This window comes from Macaca mulatta, chromosome 11, assembly GCF_049350105.2.
Source record: "Macaca mulatta isolate MMU2019108-1 chromosome 11, T2T-MMU8v2.0, whole genome shotgun sequence".
Taxonomy (NCBI): Eukaryota; Metazoa; Chordata; class Mammalia; order Primates; family Cercopithecidae; genus Macaca; species Macaca mulatta.
In genome coordinates this window covers 129,485,001-129,503,633 of record NC_133416.1, presented here as the reverse complement: position 1 = coordinate 129,503,633, position 18,633 = coordinate 129,485,001, and the positions used below count along the sequence as shown (strand labels likewise).

The following is an 18,633-nucleotide window of genomic DNA, read 5'->3' as shown; positions in this document are numbered from 1 at the left end:
ACCGATTAGGGACTCAGAGCAGTCACACGCCTTCTTCCTTCCTTCTCTCCCCAGTTTAAAGGCTCGTCTAACCCACCTCCATGCTGATGGCCTGGCCTCACTGGCAGTACAGCAGGCAGCTACGGCACTGGACAGCCACCGCTGTGTCATGGCATACCTGCTGCCTACCACAGCAGTGCCCTGGGTAAAATCAGAATGACATCCCCTCCTCCAGAGTGTGTTAATAAGGACTAAATGAAAGCACTCTTGTGTACAGTAAAATACACACACACATGCATGCTTAGACAGACACACAACTGGTAAGCCCTAAAGCAAACACAAAGATATTAATAACCATCTCAATGATCTAGAGTTAAGTTATTACTGAAAGGCATAAATTTTTTTTTTTTTTTTTTTTTTGAGATAGAATCTCGCTCTGTTGCCCAGGCTGGAGTGCAGTGGCGAGATCTTGACTCACTCCAACCTCTGCCTCCCGGGATCAAGAGATTTGCCTGACTCAGCCAACCGAGTAGCTTGGACTACAGGTGCCCACCACCACATCAGCCTAATTTTTTATTTGTTTGTTTTTTGAGACAGAGTTTCGCTCTTGTTGCCCAGGCTGGAGTGCAGTGGCGCGATCTCGGTTCACGGCAACCTCTGCCTCCCGGGTTCAAGTAATTTTCCTGCCTCAGCCTCCCGAATAGTCGGCATTACAGGCATGTGCCACCACACCCAGCTAATTTTGCATTTTTAGTAGAGACGGGATTTCATCACGTTGGTCAGGCTGGTCTGGAACTCCCAACCTCAGCTGATCTACCCGCCTCGGCCTCCCAAAGTGCTGGGATTATAGGCATGAGCCACCACACCTGGCCTAATTTTTGTATTTTTAGGAGAGACGGGGTTTCACCATGTTGGCCAGGCTGGTTTTGAACTCCTGACCTCAAGTGATCCTCCTGCCTCAGCCTCCAAAATTGCTGGGATTATAGTATGCACCATTGTGCCCAGCAAAAGGCATAATTTTAAAAAATTTAGTTTTGATTTTCGTGGATACACAGTAGGTGCATATATCGAAGGGCACGATGTTTTTAACAACCCCCGCCCTGAAGTTCTTTCTCTTATGTTTGCCACATTGCCATGTGGTTCCTCTTCCTCCACAGGTGGAAAAGGTAACACCGGTGCCCTCTGCCAACACAAGGAACAGAGACCTGGGCAGAAGTCAGCTCCAAGTGCCAGACCAGCCCTGAGGGTGGGATCCACGTAGCTGCAGAAGCCTCACCCACTCTGCGCTGTGAAGAGCTGAGGACTGAAGGCAGGGAAAGCCGAGGCAGGGAGGTTCTCCTCATGCGACATGTCTTTGGTGGGCCACACGTCATGCCTGCGTGCTCAGCGTCCTGAAGGGCAGATGGCTGTGGGCACAAGGTGGATAACCAACCTGGCCGGAGCAGTGAGGGGAGGCTTTCTGGAGGAAGTGGTGCTTAAGCAGAGGCCTAGAGGATAAGGAAAGCCAGCTCAGCCGAGAGGAGACAAAGCCCACGCAGTTCCTTCTGCCTGGCCTGTGGTGGCCCCAGTGAGCAGAACTCAGCCTGATCGAGGCAGTGAAAAGCCCTCAATGTGTGAACCGGGCATGGTGGCATGCGTCTGTAGCCCCAGCTACTGGGGAGACTGAGGCAGGAGGAGCGCTTGAGCCCAGGTGTTTGAGGTTGCAGTGAGCCATGATGGCACCACTGCACTCCAGCTTAAGTGAAAGAGCAAGACCCTGTCTCAAAAAACAAACAAACAAACAAAAATAACCAACCAAAAAAGGGAGTCTGAAGGCAGGGGGTAGCAGCAAACCTGGAGGGCAGAGGGTTTTAATCACATACAATGAAGGAAGCGGCAATACGCAGGGAAATTTAGCCTTACAGGCTAGAAGGTTTAGTTGAGGGTCCCCTCTTCTTCCTCTCTGTGAGCTGAAATGTTTCCCTTTTCTTTGGTGTTTACATCAAACACAGTCAGACTTCAGCAGCAACACGGAGATCAGAACTCCCAACTGGCATGACCCCTCCACCCCGAGTTTCTGTAATATCTCTACGGCCAACAGGTGGCGCTCAACAAACACAAAGAAGGGCATCCAACTCAAAATCCAAACTTAAACCAGCCACCGCCAGAAAGGGTCCACCGCCCGCACCCTCATGGCAATTTCAAGTCAAGATCGGAGGAGGCAACGCGTGAAGTTCTGTGATGCCTCAGAAGGGGGCAAGGTGGTAATGAATGCTTCAGGTGTTACAAAGGAAAGGACGCCCTCGACAACTCACGTGCAGAAACCCTGGGCAGGCTTGTATAGATTTCTCTCCTGATGGGCCTGGCAGAGCTGTTAGGCTATGCACTGTCAATCTTCAAGGAGGGGAGCGGGGACGTTTCCTACGCAGACATCCATGGGGGCCCTTCTTCACAGGGTACTCAGGAAAAGCTGCTCTAAAAGTCCCACAAGGGGCTAGGAGCAGTGGCTCACGGCACTTTGGAGGGCTGAGGCGGGAGGATCACTTGAGTCAGACTAGCCTGGGCAATATAACAAGATCTCGTCTCTTAAAAAAAAAAAAAAAATAGGGCTGGGCGCAGTGGCTCACACCTGTAATCCCAGCACTTTGGGAGGCCGAGGCGGGTGAATCACGAGGTCAGGAGATCAAGACCATCCTGGCTAACACGGTGAAACCCTGTCTCTACTAAAAATACAAAAAATTAGCCAGGCGAGGTGGCGGGCGCCTGTAGTCCCAGCTACTCAGGAGGCTGAGGCAGGAGAATGGCATGAACCTGGGAGGCGGGGTTTGCAGCGAGCTGAGATCGCACCACTGCACTCCAGCCTGGGAGACAGTGAGACTGAAAGCATCTGCAGTTGCCGAGACTTCTGCTCCCCTAACTCACGCTGCCAGCTCAACATCTTCCAGACAAAGGTGACTGGGCTGCCTCTTAGTCTAACTTGGATTATGCCCCATTCCTTCTTTAAAGCAGACCAGAAACATGTCCTGACTATTTCTGTGAGACCACTGGCTTCCCCGAAGACACGAAATTCTCCTCTGGTCTCCACCTCCCGAACCTGCCCCTGCCATCTGCCCATCAGAAAAGTGAAGGCCAACTGCACTCACCCATTCGCTAGCCATCTCCTCCCCCTCTGTGGGAAGGCCATCAACTAGGGTCGCCAGCACAGGGTCTGGTATGTGGGAGGTGTTTTAAATATGCAGTTATTAAATGAATGCTAAATTTTCCATGAAGAACAATCTTTACACCACCCTGCCACGGCCGCCCTTCCTAGAAGGCAGGTTCTTGACGTGAAACAGGAAATTCACAGTACAACAAAGGTCTCTCTCAAAACTTTTCTTGGATGAAACTAGCAAACTATGAATTCCTCAGAGGTCTGGCAAGAGACTGCTTTGGAATGGAAGGAAATTAAATTGCAAGACATGCACAGACCAAGCTGGAAGTAAGAACAGGGGCGGGCAGAGAGGGCAGGCAGGGCATGGCAAGGTCAGGGGTCCCTAATTCTGTTGGTTCCGGCTGGGACGAACTCCTGACTCCTGCTTAGACCATTCTCTCCAAAAGAAAGCAGGCAAGAGGCTGGGCACGGTGGCTCACGCCTGTAATCCCAGCAATTTGGGAGGCCGAGGTGGGCAGATCACGAGGGTTAGGAGTTTGAGACCAGCCTGGCCAACATGGTGAAACCCCGTTTCTACTAAAAATACAAAATTAGTCAGGCGTGGTGGCACGTGCCTGTAATCCCCGCTACTCAGGAGGCTGAGACCTCGCCAATGCACTCCAGCCTGGGCAACAGAGCAAGACTCTATCTCAATTAAAAAAAAAAAAAAAAAAAAAAAGCTGGATGCAGTGGCTCACACCTGTAATCGCAGCACTTTGGGAGGCCGAGGCAGGCGGTTCATGAGGTCAAGAGATCAAGACCATCTTGGCCAACATGGTGAAACTCCATCTCTACTAAAAATACAAAAATTAGCTGGGTGTGGTGGTGTGTGCCTGTAGGCCCACCTACTTGGGAGCCTGAGGCAGGGGAATCGCTTGAATCTGAGAGGTGGAGGTTGCAGTGAGCCAAGATGGCGCCACTGCACTCCAGCCTGGCAACAGAGCGAGACTCCGTCTCAAAAACAAAACAAAACAAAACAAAAAAACCAAGCATGCAGAGGGCTCTGGGGCTGTCATTATGGGTCTCAGAACAGTGGTGGAGCCCATTCATTTGTTCATTCAACCATATTTGTTTGTCATGGGGCAACATTTCCTCACCATTCCTGGTGCTTCTTAGAGGGACACCCCTTAGCAAAACACCCCTGGCTTCCTCCCTACTCCCTGACAGACAGGTAGAGTGGGCCATCTCAGTGAGTGCTGCAGGACAGGTACAGTGAGGGCTGCAGGACAACCTGGGCTGGGGTCGTTCCCTCCTTCCCCTGCTCCTGAAGAGGGGATGGGGGTGGAAGGTCAGTCTGGGCTTCTCTTACAAGCCATATCCTCAGCTTGGTCAACAATAAAGTTAATATTTTGGCCAACATCTGCTGACTCTTTTTCTTGTAGTAAAGTAAATATAAAAATTTACCATTTTAACCATTTTAAAGTAGATGATTCAGTGCCATTAAGAACATTCACAATGTTTTCTAACCAGCACTATTACCTAGTTCCCCACTTGTAATCCTAGCACTTTGAGGGGCCAAGGCAGGAGAACTGCTTGAGCCCAGGAGTTTGAGACCGGTCTGGGTAACTTAGTAAGACCCCCACGTCCACAAAAAATTAGAAAATTAGCTGGGCTTGGTGGCATGTGCCTGTGGTCCTAGCTACTCAGGAGGCTGAGATGGGAGGATCGCTCTAGCCCAGGAGGTCAAGGCTGCAGTGAGCCACTATTGTACCACTGCACTCCAGCCTGGGTGACAGGGCAGGACCCTGTCTCAAAAGAAAAGAGAAAAGAAAGAGAAGGAAAGAAGGAAGGGAAGAGAAAAAAAGAGGAAGGAAAGAAGGGAGGGAGGGAGGGGGAAAGAAAAAAAATACTCTCAGAACTTCATTACTTTCAAGGCAGAATCATATTCCATGCATAGATGGACCACATTCTATTTATCCATCGTCAGTAGGCCACAGGTTGTATCCACCTTTCGGCTATGGCAAATAGCGCTGCTACAAAGTGACTCCTCCGTTTTATTTCCCAATCAGTGTAGAGCTCTGGTGGGGAAGAGTTCTCATCACTGAGCTGGTGCTGGGGATAGAATGATGGGCAAAAACAATTGTGAGCCTTCTTGAAGGGCAAGCTGACAACTGCCCATCAACATCATAACTGCACATCCCTGTGGCCCACAAGCCCCCTCCAAGGAAGTGATTCGACAGATTCACTTCACATGGGCACAAAGACATGAAGAGAAGGACATTAAACTGCAGCACTGTTTGCAGCAGCAAAAGGTTGAAAATAACCTAGATATTCATCACAGGGGACCAGTCAAAACTGGCATATCTACACAGTGGAACACTATGGGGTAATTTTTAAAATAACACATTTCTATGTGGTAACATACAGGGAAGACCTACAAGAAGCACTGTTAAGTAAGTGCAAAAACAAAAATAAAACCAAGGTGCAAGACATACGGTATGGCTACCATTTGTTTTTCTTTTTTCTGTTTTTTTGTTTGTTTGTTTGAGACGGAGTCTCGCTCTGTCACCCAGGCTAGAGTGCAAGCCTGGCTCATTGCGAGCTCCGCCTCCCTGGTTCACGCCATTCTCCTTCCTCAGCCTCCCGAGTAGCTGGGACTACAGGTGCCCGCCACCGTGCCCAGCTAATTTTTTGTAGTTTTAGTAGAGATGGGGTTTCACCGTGTTAGCCAGGATGGTCTTGATCTCCTGACCTCGTGATCTGCCCGCCTCGGCCTCCCAAAGTGCTGGGAATACAGGCGTGAGCCACCGTGCCCGGTCCATTTGTTTTTTATTTTTATTTTTATTATCTATTTATTTTTTGAGATGGAGTCTTGCTCTGTTGCCAGGCTGGAGTGCAGTGGCGATCTCAGCTCACTGCAACCTCTGCCTCCCGGGTTCAAGCAATTCTCCTGCCTCAGCCTCCCGAGTAGCTGTGATTACAGGCATGTGGCACCATGCCTGGTAAATTTTTGTAATTTTAGTAGAGACGGGGTTTTGCCATGTCAGCCAGGGTGGTCTCGAACTCCTGGCCTCACATGATCCACCCACCTTGGCCTCCCAAAGTGCTGGGATTACAGGCGTGAGCCACCACGCCCGGTCCGGTATGGCTACCGTTTATATTCAGAGATATCCACACAGACACATAGGAAAGGAGGAAGGAGAAAAGACAGCCAGGATGGATACATAAGAAAAGGGTAAGAGTGCCACAGTGATTTCCCTTTGCAGAGATGAGCTGGAGAAGCAAGGGGTCCAGTGAGAAGGAGTGTTCACTGGTCACCATTTTGTATTGTTGAAATATGACACTGGAATGTACAGCATTCCTCCCTTTACTGTGGTATCGTGGTTTACCCATGATCAACCACTGTCTGAAAATATTACATGGAAAGTTGCAGAAATAAACAATCTATAAATCCTAAACTATGCACTGTTTGGAATAGCATGAAATCTCATGCTGTGCGCTCTGTCCCGCCTGGGACATGACTTGTCCCTTTGTCCAGCAGATCCACACGGTAGTTGCCACTCATCTGCTAAGTCACTTAGCAGCCATCTCAGTGGTCAGATCCATGGTTGTGGTATCACAGTGCTTATGTTCAGGTAGCCCTTATTTTACTTAATAATGGCCACAAAGCATAAGAGTAGTGACGCTGGCAATTCAGATATGCCCAAGAGAAGCCTTAAAGTGCTTTCACTAAGTGAAAAGGTGAAAGTTCTTGACTTAAGAAAAAAACTCATAGGCTGAGGTTGCTAAGATCTATGGTAAAAACAGATTTTCTCTCCGTGCACTTGTGAAGAGATTGTCATAACTGCTCTGTGTTATGATTGTTGTTAATCTCTTACTGTGCCTCACTTATAAATTAAGTTTTATCACAAGTATATAGCTAACATGTGAAAAAATAGAGTGTATACAGGGTTTGGTACGATCTGAGCTTTCAGGCATCCACTGGGGTCTTAGAACACACCCCCTCAGATAAGGGGGACTACTGTATTACTTTTTCAAAGCAAATAAGGAAAAAAGACCAGGTAAGGTCCAAGACATTCCAGGGCTTCTAGTTAACTGCGGAAGACAATTCATCACAAAAAGAGATATAAACTTGTGAATGAGTCAACTCTGGGCACCAGATCCAGATATGAGGATCACAGTTATTAGGTGGTTTCAATGGGGGAGTAGAGGAATGACTCTTCCAGGAGTCCAATTCACTTGCTTCAAAAGGGCAGTCTCTATCGGCTGGTCCTGGGATGTGGGCCTGGTCCCACAGGCTGCCAGCAGCCAAAGCTAACAGGCTACAGACGAACAAAGGTTCACTGAGGAGCCAGGACGCGGGAGGGGCCACCGCCAGTGGCCTGGCAGGAGGGGCAGTGTGCAGGTCAGGCCGCCCACCCGAGCAGAGAGCCTCCTATGGAGGAAGCCCAGGGGTTTCAGGTCCTGCTCCATCCTCCTCGTGGCATCCTTGGCATCTTTTTTCTTATATTCAAAGAACATCCTGTTGGAGAAGCAGGCTCTGAGGGCTGTGGCGGGAAGGCTGGTGCACACTCCAGTGTGCGAGCGTTCGAGTGCTTGCAGGTGTTCCGCCCATGTGCATGCCAGCTTGTTTGTGAGGGTGTATGTTTGTCTTTTTTGTGTGAAAAGCAGGGAGTAATCATTTCCATGACCATCCAAAAATAGGGCAATTGAGGGAGTGGATACTAGGCAAGATGTGCCGGCCTGCAATGGTGACTTTACCCTGCCTGGGATGGGCTGTGTCCAGGCCTTCCACTAGAGGACAGACACCACCATGCCTAGACCACTTCTAACCAACAAAGAAAGCAGAGTGGCTCCATTTCTGGCCTTGTCACCCAGGCCAGCCCAGTCTACCCTCTGCAAAACAGTGACCACATCCACCACTCAGGACAGCGGGGTCGGCCATAGCAGATATGAGGGCCTGGGCCCAGCACACGGTCAATGCTGGGCATGCTGAGGCACGCTCTTGAGTTTTAGGAGATTATTGGGCATGTTCTTAAGTTTCCTGTCAGATTCAAGCCATAAGTGGACTTTTAGGCAGGGGCAGGGACCCCTGGGCAGGGCACCATCTAAAGCCAGAGTCGGCCGGGCACGGTGGCTCAAGCCTGTAATCCCAGCACTTTGGGAGGCCGAGACAGGCAGATCACGAGGTCAGGAGATCGAGACCATCCTGGCTAACACGGTGAAACCCCATCTCTACTAAAAAATACAAAAAAGTACTAGCCGAGCGAGGTGGCGGGCGCCTGTAGTCCCAGCTACTCGGGAAGCTGAGGCAGGAGAATGGCGTGAACCCGGGAGGCGGAGCTCGCAGTGAGCCGAGATCTGGCCACTGCACTCCAGCCTGGGTGACAGAGCAAGACTCCGTCTCAAAAAAAAAAAAAAAGCCAGAGTCCTAGGTTTCCTCGCCAGGAGAGTAAACCCCAATCAGACCCCAAGGTGCTCCCCACTCCTCTAGACTGGAGATGAAACCAGATTTGCAAGAGGCAAACTTGGTGTTTCACTTCAATTTGCATTATTTGTTAATGAAATTTCACAATTAAAAACCTGTGTGTTAGCCATGTGTCCCTTATTTTCTAAGCTGTTCGCCCAAGCCCATTGCCTTTTCTAATAACTTATTCTGAAATAATTATAGACTCACAGGAACTCACACAAATGGAACACAGAGCTCCATGCACCCTTCACCCACCTTTCCCCAGTGGTGGCTCTTATATCTCTGGAGCACAATGTCCAAACCGAGAAACTGGCTTTGGGACATTACTGGCAAACAGACTACGTGTCATTTACAGTCATTGAAATGTCAACGTTGTGGGTGTGTGTTTTGAGATGGAGTCTCGCTCTGTTGCCCATGCTGGAGTGCAGCAGCACAATCTCGGTTCACTGCAACCTCTGCCTCCCAGGTTCAAGCGATTCTCCGGCCTCAGCCCCCCAAGTAGCTGGGATTACAGATACTGCCATCACGCCTGGCTAATTTTTGAGTTTTTGTAGAGACAGGGTTTCACCATGTTGGACAGGCTGGTGGTGAACTCCTGACTTCAGGTGATCCGCCCACCTCAGCCTCCCAAAGTGCTGGGATTACAAATGTGAGCCGCCGTACCCAGGTGTCAGCCATTGTTTCCCTTGCTATTTTATATTTGCAATATTATAACATTAGTGGTATTTAATGCTTTGTGATGTTTCCGCAAATGCTTCCCCTAGGATTTTCATTGTCTTTTACTTGTTTTTATGGCATGTCTTTTGTTTGTTTGTTTTGAGATGGAGTCTCACTCTGTCGCCCAGGCTGGAGTGCAGTGGCGCGATCTCGGCTCACTGCAAGCTCTGCCTCCTGGTTTTACGCCATTCTCCTGCCTCAGCCTTCTGAGTAGCTGGGACTACAGGCGCCGGCCACCGCACCCGGCTAATTTTTTGTATTTTTAGTAGATACAGGGTTTCACCGTGTTAGCCAGGATGGTCTTGATCTCCTGACCTCGTGATCCACCCGCCTGGGCCTCCCAAAGTGCTGGGATTACAGGCATGAGCCACCGCGCCCAGCCTATGGCATGTCTTTTGAATGTAGGTTACATATTTGTGTAGTCATCTCTACTGGTCTTTTTTTCTTTTTTCTTTTTTTTTTTTTATTTGAGAAGGAGTTTAGCTCTTGTTGCCCAGGCTGGAGTGCAATGGTGTGATATTGACTCACTGCAACCTCCGCCTCCCGGGTTCAAGCAATTCTCCTGCCTGAGCCTCCTGAGTAGTTGGGATGACAGGTGCCCGCTACCACGCCCAGCTAATTGTTTGTATTTTTAGTAGAGATAGGGTTTCACCATGTTGGTCAGGGTGGTCTTGAACTCCTGATCTCAGGTGATGCACCTGCCTTGGCCTCCCAAAGTGCTGGGATTATAGGCGTGAGCTACTGCGCCCGGCTGCTACTGGTTTTTCTTTAGAATTTCTTGTACTGCTTTCCCTGTCTGCCCTCCCACCCATTCAGAGATTTAGTTTTCACTTTTATCTTTTAAGCTTCTTTTGTAGTTGTATTGATTAAAAATATACATGTCCATAATGAAAGAAAATTCAAACAAAAAGGAAAAGTGCAAAGAATAAAAGCAAAGTCACCTTCAATTCCACCACCTAGAAATAACCTGTTACATTTTGGTGATAACATTGTGTAGCAAAGAAGCAGTCTTCCTGGTTGGGTGCAGTGGCTCACGACTGTAATTCCAGCACTTTGGGAGGCCGAGGCAGGTGGATCATTTGAGGTCAGAAGTTCAAGACCAGCCTGGACAACATGATGAAACCCTATCTCTACTAAAAATTTAAAAATTAGCAGGGTGGTAGTGGTGCATGCCTGTAATCCCAGCTACTCAGGAGGCTGAAGCAGGAGAATCACTTGAACCCAGGAGGTGGGGGTTGAGGTGAGCAGAGATCGTGACACTGCACTCTAGACTGGGCAACAGAGTGAGACCCTGTCCCTTACCCCCCCCCCCAAAAAAAGAAGCAACCTTCCCGAAGAGAGGTCCAGTCTTTGCCCTGGGCTGCTGTGAGGTGAATTCTAGGCCCTTGGAATTAGAAATTAGTTCTGTCTGATGGGAGTGTCTTTGTTTGCCTGGGGGCTTTGGCCACAGAACAGTTACCAATCTGATTTACAACGGGGGCCTGGAGCACAGGGTATCAGTTCCAACCTCCACAGGAAAGGATAACTAAAGGTCTTAACCAGACATCTGGGAGGGGCTGGAGACTAAAGGTCAACCACAGGGGTGGAATGGATCAAGTACAGTAAAAACTTGACTCTTGGCTGATTTTAATTTGAATCCTTTCCTTAAAATATACTACAACCACAAATATAATACTTTTCAGTGCGTTCTGTTTTTCCTAGTGAATTACTGAACCTGAGGGTGGTTTTGGGAACTCCCCAATTTGTATTGGTGTTAGAAATGAAGGCAGTCAGCTGGGCGCGGTAGCTCACGCCTGTAGTCCCAGCACTTTGGGAGGCTGAGGTGGGCAGAGCACAAGGTCAGGGGATCGAGACCATCCTGGCTAACACGATGAAATCCCATCTCTACTAAAAATACAAAAAAATTAGCCGGGCGTGCTGGCGGGCACCTGTACTCCCAGCTCCTCAGGAGGCTGAGGCAGGAGAATGGCGTGAACCCGGGAGGCAGAGCTTGCAGTGAGCTGAGATCGTGCCACTGCACTCCAGCCTGGGTGACAGAGCAAGACTCCGTCTCAAAAAAAAAAAAAAAGAAAAGAAAAAAAAAGAAATGAAGGCAGTTATATGGACTGTTCTAACTCTGTAGTTGGCCCTTAAGTCCTGGCAATACATATTCATCTGATTATGTATGTATATAAATAAAGATAAAAATATATAAATAGGCTGGACGTGGTGGCTCACATCTGTAATCCTAGCACTTTGGGAGGCTGATGCGGGTGGATCGCTTGAACCCAGGAGAGCGAGACCAGCCTGGACAGCATGGCGAAACCATATGTCTACAAAAGATACAAAAATTAGCCAGGTGTGGTGGTACATGCCTGTAGTCCCAGCTACTTGGTAGGCTGAGGTGGGAGCAGCACCTGAGTCCAGGAGGCGGAGGCTGCAGGGCTGCAGTGAGCTATGAACTCACCATTGTACTCTAGCCTGCGTGGCTGAGTGAGACCCTGTCTCAAAACAAAAAAACCAAAAAATCCATATATATATGAATAACATAATGCTTAAATAGGTAGGAACAGGTTTGTTTTATAACGCAATTTTCACTTATATGTCACAGACATCTTATGCCAATAAAGTTTTATATTATTTTATTTTTATGTACAGAATATTTCACTGTACATATTTATCATAATCTACTTAACCATTTCCCCATAGACATACATTTATATTAACAGATGTGCTTTTTCAAACAAACAATGCTGTGATAAACACTAATTTTCATTAACATAGTTGAAATTCAGAAGTCCTTTCTTTTATGTTTTTTGTGTTGTACTTAACAAGGCTTTTTCCTAGCCTAAGACTTTGAAAACACTTACCTATTTCCTTCTAGAACTTTCATAGCTTCCCTTGTTACATTCAATTCAATAAAGCCAACTGGGATTTATTTGGTGGAATGAACGTACAGGGATGATGTAGGGATCCTGCTTTAGGTAGGATTTCCTAAATAACCCATCTTTCCCCATTAAAGTAAAGGTCCATCTTCATCATACACCCCCTTCCCATAGATACATATATTTGGGGCCACTTCTGGATGCTGTTTCTTACAGGGTTTTGTACATCCATTTTTAATGATTTCACTTTTTACATAACTCTGATTCATCTGGGGAAAAAATCAATTTAGTTCTTTACACAGCTCACCAAAAGAAATTCCAACTAGTTATCTCATTGTCTCATCTTCCCACAATGACTTATGACACTTCCATGAATATATGTTGCATCTTCACATACACCAGGGCTTGTTCTGGGCCCTGCATCACCACTGACCTTTGTCCAATCCTGTGCTGCTATCACACTAATATAATCATCACGACTCTGTGATATACTTTACTATCTAGGTAAGGTTAGCACCCATCATCTTTTAAAACAATTTTAGAATTCTTGCCTACTATTCTCTCAAGTGAACTTTACAACCATGTTGACAAATCTCAAAAGAAAACTATTCTAAAAGAAAAAAACAGCCGGGCGCGGTGGCTCAAGCCTGTAATCCCAGCACTTTGGGAGGCCGAGACGGACGGATCACGAGGTCAGGAGATCGAGACCATCCTGGCTAACACGGTGAAACCCCGTCTCTACTAAGAAATACAAAAAACTAGCCGGGCGAGGTGGCAGGCGCCTGTAGTCCCAGCTACTCGGGAGGCTGAGGCCGGAGAATGGCGTGAACCCGGGAGGCGGAGCTTGCAGTGAGCTGAGATCCGGCCACTGCACTCCAGCCTGGGCTACAGAGCGAGACTCCGTCTCAAAAAAAAAAAAACAGAAAAACTATTTTTTTTATTTATTTATTTATTTATTTATTTTTATTTATTTTTTTTTTTTTTGAGACGGAGTCTCGCCCTGTCACCCAGGCTGGAGTGCTGTGGCCGGATCTCAGCTCACTGCAAGCTCCGCCTCCCGGGTTCACGCCATTCTCCTGCCTCAGCCTCCCGAGTAGCCGGGACTACAGGTGCCCGCCACCTCGCCCGGCTAGTTTTTTTTTTTGTATTTTTTAGTAGAGACGGGGTTTCACCGTGTTAGCCAGGATGGTCTCAATCTCCTGACCTCGTGATCCGCCCGTCTCGGCCTCCCAAAGTGCTGGGATTACAGGCTTGAGCCACCGCGCCCGGCCTATTTATTTATTTTTTGAGATGGAGTCTCACTTTGTCGCCCAGGCTGGAATGCAGTGGCGCAATCTCGCCTCACTGCAAGCTCCGCCTCCCAGGTTCACGCCATTCTCCTGCCTCAGCCTCCTGAGTAGCTGGGACTACAGGCATCCACTACCATGCCCGGCTAATTTTTTGTATTTTTTAGTAGAGACAGGGTTTCACCATGTTAGCCAGGATGGTCTCGATCTCCTGACCTCGTGATCCGCCCGCCTCGGCCTCCCAAAGTGCTGGGATTACAGGTGTGAGCCACTGTGCCCGGCCAAAAGAAAACTATTTTAATATGTTGATTGGGATTATGTTTAATACGTCAATTAATGTGGGCAGCACCCCACTTCAAACTGGGCCATCTCCATACCAAATTAAGGAATGTTACTCTACTTACACTACTTAACCTACTTTAAAAGTAAGAGAAATCCAAAGCTATCTGGTTTTCTATAATTTGCTTCATGCACTTCCTTCACATGTCTGATCATATTTTTCTAACATTTCTAAATAATATAAAAAGGAAACTTAGAAAGAAAAAAACAGCAAAACCAAACCAAATCACGCAGTTACACCACTCAAACACATTGTGTTTGACATAGCCCCACCTAGCTGATACGGCAACTGCCATTGTCACCCTGACCAAGTGGCTAAGCCATAGGCAGCAGGGAAAGGTTTCCATTATATTCAGTACTAAGCATGACTGTCCCCAAAGAATACAGCTTTTCCCTAGCACCTTCATAAAAAGGTAATTAAGTGGTAGTTGGTTTAAATATTCACCAAGGTAAAATGTTTAGGTAAAGAATGAAAAACTCCACCCAATTGCAGACACCTGGCTTAAAGAGGAGATAAATCAAGGAACAGCGTTCGCTAGCCAGCGTACACACCTGGAGTCAAGACTCTAGAAACTGGCTACCAGAGATGTAACATAAACAGACCATACTTGCAAATGTTTCTAAGCACCTATGAAGACTGACAAAAAACAAACGTGATATTATCACCATTATTAGTCATTTCAAGGCACTGCCAGCTACACAGCCTACTTACAAGGCAGAGAAATCTGAAGCTGTCTGATGCATTTAAAAGGATAAGGTAACACTTGCCAGGTAGCCAAGACCTATAAATAGGCTTTTTTTTTTTTTTTTGAGACGGAGTCTCGCTCTATTGCCCAGGCTGGAGTGCAGTGGCGCAATCTCGGCTCACTGCAAACTCGGCTTCTCAGGTCCACGCCATTCTCCTGCCTCAGCCTCCCAAGGAGCTGGGACTACAGGTGGCCGCCACCACGCCCGGCTAATTTTTTGTATTTTTAGTAGAGATGGGTTTCACCGTGTTAGCCAGGATGGTCTCGATCTCCTGACCTCGTGATCCGCCCACCTCGGCCTCCCAAAGTGCTGGGATTACAGGCGAGAGCCACTGGGCCTGGCCCCTTTTTTTTTTCTTTTTAACAGCAGGATCTAGCTCTGTTCCGCAGGCTGGAGTGCAGTGGCACGATCATAGCTCACTGCAGCCTTGAACTACTGGGCGCATGCAATCCTCCCACCTCAGCCTCCCAAGAATTTGGGACTACAGGCATACACCACCATGCCCACCTAAATTTTTATTTTTTTGGTAGAGATAAGCGTCTCCCAGGGTGGGTGCAGTGGCTCACACCTGTAATCCCAGCACTTTGGGAGGCCGAGGCGGGCGGATCACCTGAGGTCGGGAGTTTGAAATCAGCCTGACCAACATGGAGAAATCAGCCTGACCAACATGGAGAAACCTCTACTAAAAATACAAAATTAGCCGGGCGTGGTGGCACATACCTGTAATCCCAGTTACTCGCGAGGCTGAGGCAGGAGAATCGCTTGAACCCAGGAGGCAGAGGTTGCAGTGAGCCAAGACCGCGCCGTTGTACTCCAGCCTGGGAAACAAGAGCGAAACTCCATCTCAAAAAATAAAAAAAAGAGAGATAAGCATCTCCCTGTGCTGCCCAGGCTGGTGTCAAACTCCTGAGCTCAAGCGATCCTCCTGCCTCAGCCTCCCAAAGTGCTGAGATTACAAATGCGAGCCACCGCACCTGACCCTAAACCTAAATAGGCTTGAAATAATTTTTTCCCTTTTTGAGACAAGAGATAATTCAATAAAGATTGTTCCCAATTATTTTCAGTTTTAAGGGTCTGGAATTGTATCCCTCCCCAGAGAGAGAGTTCCTGGCCCTAAAGAATATAAGTGAGAGGCACCCAGAGCAGGGATGCGTTGGGGTCATACCCACTTCCATTCAGCAAAAAGAATAACTGGATCCTGCAACACCCACTGCAACCACAGGATTCTGGCTTACTTGAGGAAGAGGATTCAAAAAAGCACACAAACAACTTTGTACTGTCCTCATCACATAATAGAAATTCCAAAATAAAATCCGTTTTCTCTTTGCCTGCTAAAGATGACTTCTCCCATCTGCTACTGAGAATCAGTTGTCATCCTAAATCTCTCCTTTTCATTCTCTTCCCATGGGTGTTTTTTAGTCAACTTATTAACCGTCCAAGTAGCAGAGGAGTTTGGGATGGGCAGAAGAGCTGGAGCCTACTCTAAATCGAAGGCAAGCTGTAGAAACAGTGTTTGTATTTCAGACATGCTGCAGATCTCCTCAGCCAACCCATCTGAGGTCAAACAGCCCTTCTGTTTCTCCCGAGACGTATGAATGGATTACATCTTTGTCAGCATTCCATACATCTACATTTCTTTCCTGTCTGTGAAAAGCAACAATTTGGGCCAGGCACGGTGGCTCACGCCAGAAATCCCAGTGTGGATCACTTAAGGCCAGGAATTCGAGATCAGCCTGGCTAACATGGCAAAAACCCGTCACTACTAAGAATACAAAAAGCAGTCAGGCGCGGTGGCTCACGCCTGTAATCCCAACACTTTGGGAGGCCAAGGCGGGCAGATCACTTCAGGTCAGGAGTTCGAGACCAGCCTGGCCAACACAGCAAAACCCTGTCACTACTAAAAATACAAAATTAGCTGGGCGTGATGGCTCACGCCTTGTATTTTATTTATTTATTTATTTTTTTTTTTTTTTGAGACGGAGTCTCGCGCTCTCGCCCAGGCTGGAGTGTAGTGGCGCGATCGTGGCTCACTGCAAGCTCTGCCTCCCGGGTTCACACCATTCTCCTGCCTCAGCCTCCCGAGTAGCTGGGACTACAGGCTCCTGCCACCTCGCCCGGCTAATTTTTTGGTATTTTTTCGTAGAGATGGGGTTTCACCGTGTTAGCCAGGATAGTCTGGATCTCCTGACCTTGTGATCCGCCCGCCTCGGCCTCCCAGAGTGCTGGGATTACAGGCGTGAGCCACCGCGCCCGGCCTGCTCACGCCTTGTAATCCCAGCACTTTGGGAGGCCAACGTGGGCAGATCACTTCAGGTCAGGAGTTTGAGACCAGCCGGCCCAACATGGTGAAACCCCATCTCTACTAAAATTACAAAAATTAGCCAGGTGTGGTGGCACACGTTTGTAACCCCAGCTACTCAGGAGGCTGAGGCAGGAGAATCTCTTGAGCCCGGGTGGTGGAGGTTGCAGTGAGCTGAGATTGTGCCACCTAAAAGGAAATTATATTTTTTATAGCTTCATGTGAGGGTGAGCACGCATTTAGTCACTAAAAGTCAAGGTCAGAGTGACTAATGTCTCTCTTTCATTTACCCCTGCTTGAAGACCTCCTGGAAGAATAGACTAAAATGGAATGAGAATTTGTAAGGCACAGATAATTTAAGAAAAACTACAGAGCAGGAAAAAGAAGTCTGCCTAGACAGTGATGGGCACTGATTTCTCAAAACTGAAGTCCCTGATGTACTGTTGGTTCCCTCCACACTCACAAATGAAACCAAAACACAGGCCTTGCAGGAGCTCACGGACTAATGAAAGGGCGTGACCCACATGGGAAGGAGATTTTGTGTTTTCTCCTTCCTGCAGATCTTTGGGGGCCAGTGTGCATTTAGAGGTGGGGAGGAGTCAAGCAGAGTGAGAAGAATTACGAACACAACTTGAAGCCAATCATTTATGCTGATTTTTTGACTGTAAAGTTTCAGTCCTTGTGTTATATACAATGGCCTGCTACCCTTTCCTGATACAAGGAAGAATGATAATATCTGATTCCTCTGAAGGCAAAATCCCAGATTTTACTGAGGAAATCTGATTCTGTCGTTTTTTGTTTTTTTTTTTTTGAGATGGAGTCTCGCTCTGTCGCCAGGCTGGAGTTGCAGTGGTGTGATCTCGGCTCACTGCAACCTCTGCCTCCTGGGTTCAAGCCATTCTCCTGCCTCAGCCTCCTGAGTAACTGGGATTGCAGATGGCCGCAACCATGCCTAGCTAATTTTTGTATTTTTAGTACAGATGAGGTTTCACGATGTTGGCCAGGATGGTCTTGATATCTTGACCTCGTGATTCACCCGCCTCAGCCTCCCAAAGTGCTGGGATTACAGGTGTGAACCACCCCTCTCAGCCCTGATTCTGTCTTAATGTCATAAAAATGCATCTTCTCCATCAGCAGCATCCCAGGCCAGGCTGCCCTTCACAGGGGACACATGGCGCACCTTCCAATAAGGGCCAGCTTGGAAAGACGCTTTTATAACCACATGGTCACCGCCGGCCAGGGGAGAGCCGGAGAGGGCAGTGTCCCTGCAACCCTCTACCTTCCAATCAGGGCCAACTCAGAAAGATGCTTTTATCACCACCTGGTCACCACCAGTCACAGGAGAGCTGGGGGAGGACAGTGTCCCCGCAAATCCCCCTTTTCAATTAGGGCCAACTCGGAAAAGATGCTTTTCTAACCACCCGGTCACCACCAGCCACAGGGAGCCGGGAGAGGGCAGTCAGTGTCCAACGGCCTGCCAGCTCTACAGCCTTGGACAGACACCTGCCTTTCAGAACTTCACTTTCTTTGGGAAAAAAGAAAACTACTTCACAGAGCTGTGGTAAGAATGAAATGAAGCCAGGTATTGAGAGCAGACTGACTTTCTATCTGGAACACAGGAGCTTCTCGGTCAAAAGAATTCACACATTCAACTGATGTTTCCCAAGACGTTCAGGGCTGTCGCCTGACTCACTGTGCTGTGGGAACGCACAATTAAAGCCTCTAGGCCACTGTGGCCAAGCCTCACCGTGACTCTGGATGGGAAGAGGGGAACAGCTGTGCGGGGTGCTGAGCAAAGGTGCTGGGGAGCTGGACAGCACCAG

General features: G+C 48.1%; 1 protein-coding gene and 1 long non-coding RNA gene across 4 annotated transcripts in view; one reads left to right on the top strand and one right to left on the bottom strand.

Moving 5' to 3' along the window:
* MLXIP (MLX interacting protein) overlaps positions 1-18,633 on the bottom strand; it is a 68,475-nt gene that overhangs the window by 19,476 nt on the left and 30,366 nt on the right. The gene's annotated exons all lie outside the window — the stretch shown is intronic.
* Positions 16,448-18,633, top strand: part of LOC144333174 (uncharacterized) — a 3,415-nt gene continuing 1,229 nt past the window's right edge. Inside the window, exons 1-2 of the long non-coding RNA XR_013401627.1 lie at positions 16,448-16,584; positions 16,960-17,664. This is a non-coding gene — a long non-coding RNA (uncharacterized LOC144333174). The remainder of the gene's footprint in view (positions 16,585-16,959; positions 17,665-18,633) is intronic.